Below are 14,457 nucleotides of genomic sequence, written 5' to 3'. Positions count from 1 at the left end.
CTCAACACTAATGGCAACAGATCGCCACTGCCAGTTGTTCTGGGGAGTGGCGATTAGGTCCAATATGTAGGTTCCACTCTTTGGATCCCTCGGTCATAATTAGCTGAGGCATGTAAAGGGTTAACAGTTACGAACAATGTAGGAAGCCATCGAGGCTGTTAGTGACGGGTGTTTGCAGTATATCATTGGACATGCATGGCCTTCTTCATACTTCCTCAGGGACATTGTGATGTGATTGTAGGTCAATGGTGGCTTTCATTTAGACACTCCAGAAATGCAACTTCCATTGAAGGACCCCTCTAGTCATAATCCTTGTTAAGGCTTTAGTCATACATTATATACTATTGACTAAAGAAATGGCATTTTAAAAGGTTTTTCCTAATGCAAAAATTGATGGAAGATCAATCCTGAGAATAAATGAGTCACAGTGCTGGTTTAGTGCTCAGAGGGGCCTTTATTTTTAGGATTGATGTGGGTCCTGGAAGCTGGACCTTAATTAACAGAAAGTGATATAATGTCCTAGTAATGGAAAATCCCCTTTAAAACAAACATCTGCTGGAAACCAGGCTATAGGAATTGCATGATCTTGACATTTTCATGATTGCAGCTTCATTTACTCAACAGTTAAAGTGAACCCTCCAGGCTTTCCCTTACTAAGGCATATTTTATGTGTAATGTCTGCGCCTAATCATCCTTTTCTTGGTAGTGGTTTAGAAATCGGTACTATAATGTTTCTGCTCTCGCTGCACAGGGAGTAAGCTCTGCATGTACTGTGACAGATTTGTTTTTCTATATAGTAGCCAATAAGATGAGGCAGAGCTGTGGAGGAAGTGGTGGCCTGGACCAATGACAAGAGAGGAGGCGTGTCTCAGACTACCTAAGACTCTTAAAGAGGTTGTCCAGGCTAAATAATACTTTATAATTAGGCTAGGGGAGGTGAGAAAAATAAAGATAACACATATTGACCTGTCCCCAATGCTCCAGTGTCCTCCCTGGGCATTCTGGCTGCCTTCTCGCTGTTGAATTTCTTGCTGGCTTTGACATCCCAGCTCCGATCAGCGGCCTAAACAGTCATGTGACTACTGAGGCCAATCAGCAGCCTCAGATAGGGTATTGGGGTCATTACAGGTAGTGACATCCCCGATTCCCTTTTTCAGGCCAGTGATTGGTTTCAACTGTCAAGTGTGGTGGACACTTCTTCCGGAAGACAACAATGGAGCAACGGAGCTGCAGAACCAGACCACGCTGGGAGGCATCGGAGCACGGGGAACAGGTGAGTATGGTTTTCTTTATTTTTTAATAAATACAATTTTAGCCTGGATAACCCCTTTAATTCATGAGACTAATCTTTAGTCAAGGAAGGCAGCTCTGCATTAATGGGGCTAAGCTGAAAAGCAGCCAAGGAGGGAAATATATATAAAAAAACAAACAAAAAAAAAAACAGGTAACAATTCCTTGCCCAGGAACGGATTTATATATAATTCTTAAAGTCCAGTGTAACATCTCTGCCTGTTCGGGTCTCTGCGCCACCCTCTCCTTGCATACAGGAGGCCCGTGCAGTTTAATAATTTGCTTAGAGTTTTTAGTTGCACTGTGTGAACACGGCTCTAGTTCTATAATTAAATTTGCACCACACCCGTCTTCTGCCCTTGTTGCCTCTGTCCATTTAGAGGTTAATTTTTGCCTTGCCCTGTGATTGACAGCCTGCCTTCCTATCAGGTACTGGGCGGGTTCTTCCTCCCTATTTAGTCTTGGTTCACATTCACACTGGTGCTTGCTATTGCCTTGTGCGTACTTTGCTTTTTTCTGTCGCTTTTATTACTTGTATTTTAATCCTTGACCTCTGGCTTTCCCTACTGACTATTCTTTTGGACTTCGATTTGGCACTGCATCGCTCTACTGTTACCGAACCCTGGCTAGCTGACCTCCCTTTGTTGTTGTCCATCTTGTCTGTGTTTTGTGTATCACTGGCTCACTGTCTCTTGTGCCCTGCCCCAGGGTTTCCAGCAGCTACTGGGGAATTGCTGTCCTAACAATTCCATAACATCCAGACTGAATGATAACTCTGTGCCCTAATCTGAAAGTCTTGTGTGCATTGAGTTTTTTGTATTTATGCTTGGGCTGATACAATGGTCCCTCATGTTACAATGGCCTCAGGATACAATATTTTCAACATGGTCTATTGTGTCTTGACCCACCATACAATGTATCTTGACCCACCATACAATGCTTATCTGGAGATGCCAACAAATCATCATGGTCATTTTGTGAAGTTTATAATCATGTAATGTATGAAAAAACATTGTTATCCTTAAAAGTTGAACTCTAGATATAGTTGCTTATGCTTGAAACTGGTATAATGTTATATGATAAGATGGTGCCTGTATCCAAGATTGATGCATGAAAAACAAATGCTTGGCTTGCTGCCACAAGACAGTGCCCCAAGGTTACCACGCAGGACAGGGAGCAGCCAACTATATATGGCACTGCTTAAACTTTTTCTGTTTGATTGAGATGTAGCATACCAATCAAGAATGAATATGAAAACTTAAGCTGTTGTTATATCACTTCCTTTCTTTGCTACTATTTAACCCCCGTGTCCTCAATAAAAAGTGCTTCAGCATACATTCTTGAGCTGAGAGAAGAACGAATACCGACACAGAGTGGTGTGATTTCTTTACTGCCTGACACTCAGCCTAATTAATTAGGACAACGACAGTTACCCGGGATTATTGGTGGATAAGTCATAAACGCAACTCTGACCTTATCAATTTTACTGGTCAAACCCCTGTATTAGAGAGGTGCATGAGCTGATGGGATGACTAGTAGCGCCTCTCTACAGTACAGTGCAGTACTATATGCTCTGTGCTTTTCTTTACCTGTGCCAGGATAAGCTTCTCCTTCGGACCTAGGGTGAGATCAGCTCCATCTTATCTTCATGTGCCCTGGATTTACTTTTCAATACACTGAAGAAGCTCCTGTCACCATCATAGAAAGTGATTTACAACTCCCAGCAGCTTCTCTGACTTTTATCTGTAAAGATTTGCTACAACTGAATTAGTCATCTGATGATTTTTCTTTAATCTTCAGTTTTTAATATTTTGGTGACATTTTGGGATTCTTAGAAACCAGTCACTAGTTTTGTATAGAATTATGGTTTCACCTTCATTGGATGTCTTGGAAACAATTGATATTGTTACTTGAGGGACCTCTGTATGGGCATTCCAAAAATCCCAAAAGGATGAAACAAAGTTTATATTTGGAACAAATATGGTTATTTTTGATTTTTCGATTGTTTCTTCATAAAAGAGTGTACCTTACTAGAATCCTGATCCACACCTATTGACACGTTCTTAAGCATCTCACCCTTTATGATGTATTGATTGTAAGGGTTACAACTCCAATTGGTAACCATAGGTAGGATATTATTTATGCAAAATATAATCCTTAAAGGGATTCTATCATTAGAATCCCTTTTTTTTTTTTAGCTTAGAACACCTCGGAATAGCCTTCTTTTTCTGATCCGCGCCGCCGTACCTGAGAATTTACTTCTGTATGTAAATGAGATTTCAGACAGCACAGGGGGCGTCTGTTGTGCTGTCCGAAAATCCTCCAGCGCCAAACGGGCGCTCGTATAAGAAGCCACAGGAAAATGGCCGACAGACATGCGCAGTCAGCACTTTTGGATGAATATGCAGCCTATGACCCGGCAAAGAGGCAGTCTGGAGAAGAAGACAGATGTGTCACTGGAGAGATTTCAGACAGCACGGAGGATGCCCCCTGTGCTGTCTGAAAGCTCATTTACATATGAAAAAAATAAGAAATTTCCAGGAACGGTGGCACAGATCAGAAAAAGAAAGGTAAGAGAAGAATACTCTTTTCTAAGGCTATTCCGATGTGTACTTAGTTAAAAAAGGGATTCTAATGATAGAATCCCTTTAAATCTTTGTTCGCTTCTCTGTTGTGGTTTCTTCCATTATCAGAAATTATAATAAATTATGATGCCGTGTCAGATATGTTGCTTGACCTGCCATCCTCCATTATAATGATGTCTTTATATTCATGTCTAATGCAAAAGACATGTTAGAAATTCTAAAAGACTTAATTAAATGGGCAGATATACAAAGTAAGCTGATGTAGCGTGTCCGTGAGGCTGTGTGCTGTGGGAGGGGAAGAGGAGCACCAGTTATTATATTACACCAATAGGAGCCTGCCTTCTGAGAACACATGAATAGAATAAATAGGCACTATCATTTCAATGAAGTATAATAATAATTGTTGTTGTTATTAAAAATAATTATAAATAATCATTATTATTTTATTATTGTTAATATTTTTTTATTTTATGTATTTATTTATTTTATCTGTATACATTGTGCCCCCATAGGGATGATAATAATAATAATAATAATAATAATAATAATAATAATAATAATAATAATAATAATAATAATTATGGAAAAGTAGAATCAATTTTTTTCAGATATTAGAAAAAGGAAAAGCACGTAAAAAATTCCAAATAAAAACAAAGCCTTATGTATCACGAAAAAATATTGAATATTTGAAAAACGTCCTCATAATCACTTCTTAAAAAATAAACCAAAATGTGTCTGGGTGTCAAGCGGTTAAAGAAACCAGTAGGAAAATATGAAGAAAGATGTGAAATCTGAGCGTTAGACTTCACGTTTTGGGCTCCACCACATCTATCATACATCGGCAGCTGCATATGAAGTGATTAGCATTTTTTGTAATCTTGGATGTGGAGCTTGAATAACATTGAAGCAACAGATGCATTTGTTTCTAATAACACCAGCGAAACTGAATTTTAATAGCTGAAGAAGGAAAGAATAAAAGAAAGTTTTCCAGTTTCTAGGGAATAAACTTTTATAGACAACGATGACTAAGATACAAACTTAACAATGTGTTCCAGATCTCCAGTATTTCCAGTATTTATCTCAGGCTGCTGCTGGAGGGTTAGACAAAATAATTGCTATCGAGTCTATAGCAGTAAATTGTATTAAAGGCGTATTCTCACTAATATCACCATATTTACATTTCTAGATAATGATAAACATATTTGTAGTTAAAATTATTTAAAAAATTTGCAGTGTTTTAAATATTTTCTCTAACCATCTCAGTGCTATAGTCAACCTACCAGAACAAAACACTGTCATTAATAAGATGATTGGAGGAAAAATCTTATAAAACACAAAAAAATTCAATTACTTATATTTAAATAGTTCTATAGTAGATGAGATTGGATGAAGACATCAGTCCATCAAGTCCAACCTATAACCCTACAATCCCCTACAGTGTTAATCCAGAGTGAGGTAAAAAAAAAACATGAGAGTTATGCCAATTGCCCCATTTCAGGGCAAAAAAATTCTTTCCGAATCCAATCTGGAATTGTCTAGAAATTTAAATATGGTTATGTTTATGGGAAACTCCTATAATTTTCTCTGTTGCAGATGTAGTGGAGCTGCAGCCCGGTCACAGTCACTATTTATAATAGCTATGTACTGTTCTGTTTCTACCTCTGTCTTCCAATGCTAATTTTGGACTTGAAATTAACCAGTAAGTTTCCACATGTAGATCTGTCCTGACTATGTCTTTAGTCTTGGACCATAAGGCTGAGTTCACACAGAGTTTTTTGGTCAGGGTTTTGAGGCCGTAATCGCCTCAAAACCCTGACCAAAAAGACGGCTCCAATTAAAATCAATGGGAGCCGTTCAGGAGCTTTTTCTGGGAGCCGTTTCTTCTGGCTCCTGGAAACAATAAGTGAGATGTTCATTCTTCAGGGTGAGTCGCCTTGTGATTCGGCCTGAAGAAACTCCATCCTCCGGACTAGGCCCATTCATTGGGACTAATCTGGAACGGAGTGCGCGGCTGGATGCCTGTGTAGTGCACCGGCTTTCAGTCTCGGTGACCCGGCTTTTGGATCGGAACCTGAGGTGGCCTCCGCCTCAGGTTCTGATCCAAAAAACTACGCGTGAACTTGCCCTTACTAGCATTCTAATCATCTATTGAGGATTATTCCTGGGACCTGTGTATCCAAGTGACAGTCCACTCTTCTTCTAGCAGGGATCTATTATATGCTGCACCTGAGATTTGTCAGCTCCAACCTATTAATGATTTCTTGGAAGTGTTTCTCTGCCTCATGCCAAGTTTCTTCCAGAAGCCCCAAGCACAACTTTACCCCCATCCAACTGTAAAACTCAATGTTCCTACAACAATTATACAACATCGAGCAGACATGCATCTGGCCTGCAATGCCACAGATGGAAATGTTTACACATAGAGGTTCCCTAACTGCCGTCTGCCGAATCAACGTTCATTCGTCACCACTGACCATCAGCTTTGGGAGTGCAGAACATTTCAAGCACCTGATCACATGGGCCGTCCTCGCTCTGTGTGGACCCTAGAGTATGAGAAAGATGTCTTCCAGAGGTTTGGAGAGAACCCAAGCACCAGAACATGTACTGTCTGTGAACTGTTGCGTCTATCCATCTTCCAGCATTGCACTGCTTGCATCGAGGCAGGCGGCCAGTCCTTCGAGCAATTCTTGTAATAATTAACAGTGATTAAACTGATTTCCCATTAAAGTGCTCTTCTTCGTTTCTCCTTTCACATGGCACAGCGAGGGATAGGAAACCAATATCTCGGTCTATCTGCAGCGCCACAACGGTGCATTTCCGATCACATGTTCATTAATAAAAACGCTTCATATGCCGGCTAATGTCCAACCTTTCATTTTGTGTACTTACTTCCCAGACACCCTGTATACATAGGTTTTCTTTTATATTTTTTTCTTGTTTGCTGGAAACATTGGATTCCAAACTTATTCCATGCAATAAGATATTGGCTACTGATCTGTGTATAGTAAATGTTCGATGCAGAACCAGCATTGATTGGCCGAATGCTATACAGTTGGCCAATCAACGCTGGTTCTTCTCCTACCTTTAGACGCTGCAAGGAGAAGACTTCTCGGAGGATCCAGCCCGACCCTCACTCGTGGACTTGGTAAGTATAATTTGATCGAATGTTGCCTACCCCAGAAACGAGCATTTTCCCCCCATAGACTATAATAGGGTTCGATATTCGATTTGAGTAGTCGACTATTGAGGGGCTACTCGAAATGAATATCGAACCTTGAACATTTTACTGTTCGCTCATCTCTAGTATTTACTAATTATTCTAATTTGAGATTGGAGACTTGAATGTATACCCTGAGATGTGGATGGTTTTAGGCGGATCGCTGGAGTTGCATTCACCTATTCTTAGAAATGCAGACAATTGAAATATACTTTTTTCTCTTTTAACCTTAATTTTTCACATTCACTCGGAATTATCCTTGGTATATCTTGATACAGTCCTACTCCATCCATCATTTGCCGAATACAATCTATATTTGCAATGTATACATTATAAGTGACAGTGTTATGCTTTTGACAAATATGTATTGAAGAGATGAAAAATAATCTGAATTGTTAGAATTGCTATTCACTTACTGTATGTGGCATTTCTACAATGCAAAAAAGTCCGACCAATAATAAAATTCCAATCGATACATCCATCTATAAATGCGGAATAATATGAAGAACAAATGACCTATTCTTTTGAAGAGGTTCTTAAATGAAGACAAACATAGTAGATAGATCTCTGTTTGAGAGCAAAGACATTGAATATTTTTATTGCTTGGTAAACACCATAGGAGAACAAATAACAATGGCATTACAATGCTTGGACCTTTCAGCCTGTACATTAACTGGCATTCAGATAAGTAATACAAGCAATCACACTTTGGGAAACATTTCAGGAGAATTGAATGTTCTCACATTTTGACCTTTACAACAGATTGCTTGCTTAATATTCTTATAAAGCAGAGAACATGTTTCATGGCTGCCCATTTCATACTAATAAAAACGGCGACTAGTAAAATAGATGCCGTATGTTCTACTTTCATAGCATGAATCTCCTCTGCAAACCCTTAGGAACCAGGGAATGTACCGAGACTGAAAATAAAGGTACGGTATGTACCGTATGAATTTTTTAGAATAAATATTAAGGGTATTAGTGATAACTTTTAGGCTGCCTTCACATGGAGTAATGTCGGGCTGAATTTGTGCTTATTTTTACAGGCGTAGAAAAAAAACCCGTTGCGTTTACGCAGCGTTTTTTTTACTATGAGCGTATACACAGCATTTTTTTGCTTGCGTAAACCCTCCGCGTTTTTTAATGGAACGTTTACATGAGCAAAAAACGCCGCATATATGCTCATAGTGAAAAAACACCGGGTAAACACAACGTTTTTTTTATAGCACGTTTAAAATTAGCAAACTGCCAATTTGGATTAAAGGTGTTTTGCCATCCAGTGTGTCAGCACTGCCTGGAGCAGATCAGATAATATGCAAATGCATGTATACAATGGACTGAGGGTTAGCTGTGTGTTTACACAGAGAGATAACAGACCTGGCTTTATCAGCAATCTCCAATTAACTGAGATAAGCTGCTGCCAAAACAATTTAATATAGTATGTGAACATAAATTCATAACAGTCACGAAGCCACGTCATTTACTGGGATAAAAAGTAGCCTATGTGTTAATTGATGTAACAATCTATCTACGTGCCAAATTTCATCCAAATCCGTTCAGCCGTTTTTGCGAGATTGAGTAACAAACATCCAAACACACACATTTTCACATTTATAATATTGGTAGGATATTGGACATCTTATTTGACAAGACCAGCGCCCTAAGAGACCACTTTTTAATTTTGGGTGGTAGTCTCATTGAGGATTCACTATACCATATTTTGAGTCAATAGAGTTGGCTTTCTCTTCTTTTGGCCATAGAAGTTCTTGCTCTGCATTATACAAGCAACTTGATCATGGTCACATCTAGTCATAGACAAACCTTTCAAGATTCATGTTGTTAAATATTAGTTTAGATGGAAAAATTTATTTCAGATCAATGTTGTGGGGAAAGTTGATGATTATACTCAGCAGGCCCCATAAGATCCCAGAGTATAATAAGCCGATTCCAAGGAGGGTGTATACAAATTTTGAAAAACACTTCTCTCAAATTTAGTTGGTTCTGTTGCGGCTTCATCTGGTGTTCCAGTTTTATTCCCGGTCACCCATCATTTCTTCTAGCCCCCAGGTTATTGCTGAGGCCCATTTACAGGCTCAATTTTCTGAAGGCCATCAACATCATCACACTTTGACTATATACTATAGATTATGTGCATTATATTGTCAAAGCATGATGATATTGTCACCATTCATGTAGCATCAACACCATGGATGCACGGGAAGAAGAATGGAACGCTAGAATATGTCACAGTAGAGCTTACGAAAAGTGAGTGTATTTTTATTTTTTTTTAATTTTTTTGGTTTGTTACAAATGAGTTCACCCATCTCAAGGACTCATGTCTACTGGCAACCTACCAAGACAACAAATGTCACCACTAAGGTGACCAGAGAAAATCTTTAAAACACTGCAAAAGTTTCAATTATTTATATTTGCAAAACTTTCTAAGGCTCGGTTCACATCTGGGCCTGGTCTTCATAGGGGCATTCGCCTCTGCCCTTTATGGAATGGAAACCAAGCTGACTCCATTATAGTCTATGGGGTCCGCGGGTTTCCTACGGGAACCGCTTTTTTATGTGGATTAGGTTTCCATTACGGGGTTTCCAATAAAGATCCCCCGAATGGAAAACTGTGCACAGATGTGAACCAAGCCTGTATCCTGTATCTGAAAGTTCTGTTTCATTATGTGCACAGATTTTACACTATTCACTTTGTTACATGGTTTGTTTGGGGACTTAGGTTTGCTGTGTTTAAAGAGGTTTTCCAATGGGGCACAAATTTGTAGCAATGGGCTTGAAGTGGGTTAAACAAAACCACCCACCTTTTTCCATTCAGTGTTGCCCGGATCCCCACTGGTCTCAGATCTTACCACTAAGGAAATGCTTACTGCAGCTGTGACCTGCCTTGGCCAATGACTTGTTGAGCAGTCATAAAGACTATTAGGCAATGACAAGCAGGAGGGGATCAGGGAGTTGACTTTTTTTTAACCCACTGTCTACTTCCACTATTTTATTCCCTGTGAAAACTCCAATTAATGATTGTATTCAAGATTATCTTGTTTTTATACACGGGGTTGCAGTTTCAAAATGTTTACTCCTTTGGCTTGGCATGATTATACAAGAATGTGCAAAGGTTTTAGGCAGGTATGGAACAATGCTGCAAAGTAAGTATGCTCTCAAATCAGAGTCCAGTAAGTGATGATATGGCCCCCACAAATCCCTGATCTCAACATCGTCCTGTCTGTCTGGGATCACACGAAGAGACAGAAGACTGGAGCGAGCCTACATCCCCAGAAGATCTGTGCTTAGTTCTTCAAGATGTTTGTAACAACTTCCCTACTAAGTTCTTTCAAAAACTGTCTGCAGGTGTACCTAATAGAATTGATGGAAGGCAAAGGAGCGGTCACACCAAATGTTGGTGGGATTTAGATCCCTCTTTTGTCTATTCGCTTAATTCTTTGTAAGCTTACTTTGCAGAATTTTTTCCATACTTGCTTAAAACTTGTGCACAATCTCTCTATATTATAAAAATGAATTCTTGTCTGTCTGTCTGTCTGTTCTCTAATGCGAACCAAACAACTGGACCGATCTTCACCAAATTTGGTACAGAGATACTTCAGGTATCCGGGAAGGTTTAAGATGAGACTCCAACTCGCTTGGACGTACCGTTGCTGAGATACAGCATTCCAAACACAGCCCCCCCCTTTAGCCAATACAAACCTGCAAGACTTTCACTCATATTCCAACTGCAAGACACACGGTCACTCCACATACACAACCCAACACTGATATCCAAACTGAGATACACACATCAGAGGATTAGATACACAGATCAGCACACAGTATCACACGCCAGAGGATTAGATACACACGTCTGCACACAGTCCCACAAACCAGAGGATTAAATACGCACTTCTGCATACAATTCCACACACTGAAGGATTTGATACGCGCATCTGCACACAGTACCACATGCCGAAGGATTAGATACAGGCATCTACACACAGTTCCACACTCCAGAGGATTAGATATACGCGTCTGCACACAGTTGTACACGCCATAGGATTAGATACAGGCGTCCGCACGCAGTACCACATGCAGTAGGATTAGATACTTTTTTTTTTTTTTTACGCGTGTCTACACATAGTTCCACACACCGAAGGATTAGATACGCGCCTCTTCACACAATACCACACAGGGGAGGATTAGATATGTGTGTGTGCACACAGTACCACACTTTGGATGATTAGATACATGCCTCTGCACACAGTACCACAAGCCAGAGAAGTAGATACGCGTCTCAGCACACAGTATCACACGGGGGAGGATTAAATATGGGCGTCTGCACACAGTACCACACGGGGGAGGATTAGATACGCGCCTCTTCACACAATACCACACAGGGGAGGATTAGATACGTGCATCTGAACACAGTACTACACTTTGGAGGATTAGATACAGGCCTCTGCATACAGTACCACATGCCAGAGAATTAGATACGCGTCTCAGCACACAGTTCCACATGGGGGAGGATTAGATACGCGCATCTGCACACAGTACCACACGCCAGAGTATTAGATACGCGCGTCTGCACACAGTTTCACTTACTGCAGGATTAGATACGCGCCTCTTCACACAATACCACACGGGGAGGATTAGATATGTGCATCTGCACAAAGTACCACACTGACAAGGATTGGATACTTGCATCTAAACACAGTACTACATGGGGAAGGATTAGATACAGCTTTACTCCAGGTATCCATAACAATTGATCACAGGTTTTTCACTGACATTCAAAATAAGATACACATAATCACATGACACTTATGGACATACACACAAACCACATACAAAATACACCAGTGCAAAATTGGACAATTCTTATGGGGCCACTACACAAACATAAATTGTAATATACCCGTGCGAAGCCGGGTCCTCCCTCTAGTCCTCTATATATTAGTAGAACTACAGGTAGAGAAGGACATAAAAACCTTTCTTGTATCTCAGAAGTAGGCATCATGAAGATGTCAGCTGCAGCTATTGAGGAACAAACATTGTATGACAGTGAAGTCAATATTTGGAAGGAGATTTAGAGCCGCTAATATACTTAGAAGTAAAATTATTAAATTGCTGTTCTAGAATATATTCTTGCTCTTCCATTTTTCCAGCTGACCTTGGCTGTGTTGTCCTCTCATCAATCCCTCGTCACCATGAGGTTTTTACTTCTGTCTGTGAATATTTGATACTAAAGGATAAAATTAGAAACATTGTTCAGAAACTTGAAATGTCAGGTCCTGTCTGAGAGGACAAGAGGAGGTCTACGTGTGTACACAGAGCCAGCTATACCTGCAAATCTACAAATTACACAAAGTTAAAAGGGAGAGTCTGAAACAAACTCAGTGGGAGGATGAGTCTGCTAAAAGCACAATGTGTGTTGGAGGTTGGCAGACTAAATAACAACCTATTTGATAAAGCTGTAATTTCTGCGTAAGCCACAAAAGTGAGGGGTATAGCGTTTTCTGTGCCTGGAAAGGGTCTTGTTTAATGTCTTTTTACTGTGATGTTTCAACTGGGAATTGTAAAAGATTCTTTGGAACCTATGTAAAAAACAAAATGGTTAAGGACTAAATAAAAAAACTGTTTCGTGATGATAAACCACCTAACAGGGTTTCATAGGTGTCCTGTTACACTGTCTACCAATAAGTATTAGGACACCTGTGGTAAAATAGAAAAACAACATTTCTGCCTATACAATAGTTGGTAGACCCCAGCAGATGCTTCCTTACGGATGGTATTAGTGACACAATACTCCCGGGTGCCTGGTGACACTCCTGGTGTATGTGAGCCATCGGTTGGGTGCGGTTTCTCTGGCCAGCACCCATTGGTCTCTATCACCCAGTTTCAGGCATCTGCCGACTTGGGGCACATTCTTACAATCACTGTTCACCTTCCACTTCATAATCACATAGGCCACTGTCGGTTTTGGGTAATTCAATTTGCTATGTCCCTTAATGATAGACCATTTCTGCAGTACCCCACAATTACCCCTTTCTCGAAATCGGACATCTCTGCACTTCGTGGCATCTTGCATACAACTAATACCAGTGCGGTTTCCTATTTAACAGCAGGAGGCGTGACGTACATCACGACCGCAGATATCTTCATTTGCATGGGTGTCCAAATACTTATTGGTAGACAGTGTATATATGTATACGGATACACTTACTTCTCTTTCCTATTTCTCTGTATTGCTTCTGAAGACAAGTAGAAACAAATAAGACCATACGACCATATAATATGACCATATTTAATCTGGTAACAACTAAAAATTAAACATTTTCCCAAATACATGTAATTACATTTTTTTAAAAAGATTTTCCTTAATTACCTAAGTATAGTAGTGACAGTCTTTTGTTTGATCGGTTTCCAATGGATACGACCATAAATGCAAGAACTTTCTATGGTCTGGGACTTAATAGATTCCTGGCTATGATTTCTGAATTGTGTCGGGTTTATCTTCTGATTCATGGAGTGTCCCTTCCTGACAACCTTTAGAACTGTGCAAAACTTTTAATAAGTTATATTTGCAAAAATAATTTGGTTGTAATTGTCTACATATTTAAATGTGGTTATGATCATGGGGAACACTTCTTTAACCCCTTCCCACTCCATGAAGAATATCTTCATAACGGTAATCGCGCAGGCACTGCCAGTGTACTCTCACACGATTGACACATAGCTGTATCGCTGCCACAAATGCCAGTGATGGATAACTCAGATGGATAATCCTTTACATGCTTCAGTCAATAGAAACCGTAGAATGTAAACTGGCTAGACAAGACAGAGGCAATGGATTCCCTCTGCCAGCCTCATGGGCCCTGATAATGTGCCTGACTACATTAAACTATTTATGAGGGGTAATTAGAAGTGTTTTTTTTTTTTAAATCACTTTTATGTCTTTATGACACACACTGCAGCTACTCTGCACAGAGTAAGGCCTGGTCACATCTGCGCATGGGGACCCCGAACGGAAAACCAAACGCATTGACAAGCGGTGTACAGTGAAAGCACACGGACCCCATAGACTATAATAGGGTCCGTATGCTTTCTGCACAGTCTCCATACGAGTCATATGACCAGGAAAGTAGATTGTGAACTACTTTTCTGTCCATATGTTCCGTGCAGAGAGCATGCGGAAAGCACGCAGACCCCATTATAGTCTATGGGGTCCATGTGCTTTCACTGTACACCGCTTGCCAATGCGTTCGGTAGTCTGTTACTGATGCAGATATGCATCTGCAAGTTACAAGCAGCATCAGGTGCAGATGTCTTCTCTCAGTACAAAGGTTTCTAGCAGGTGATAAAT

The sequence above is a fragment of the Leptodactylus fuscus genome, chromosome 4 (genome assembly GCF_031893055.1).
Source record: "Leptodactylus fuscus isolate aLepFus1 chromosome 4, aLepFus1.hap2, whole genome shotgun sequence".
Classification (NCBI taxonomy): Eukaryota; Metazoa; Chordata; class Amphibia; order Anura; family Leptodactylidae; genus Leptodactylus; species Leptodactylus fuscus.
The sequence above is the reverse complement of the archived record's forward strand: the minus strand, read 5'-3'. Positions refer to the sequence as shown.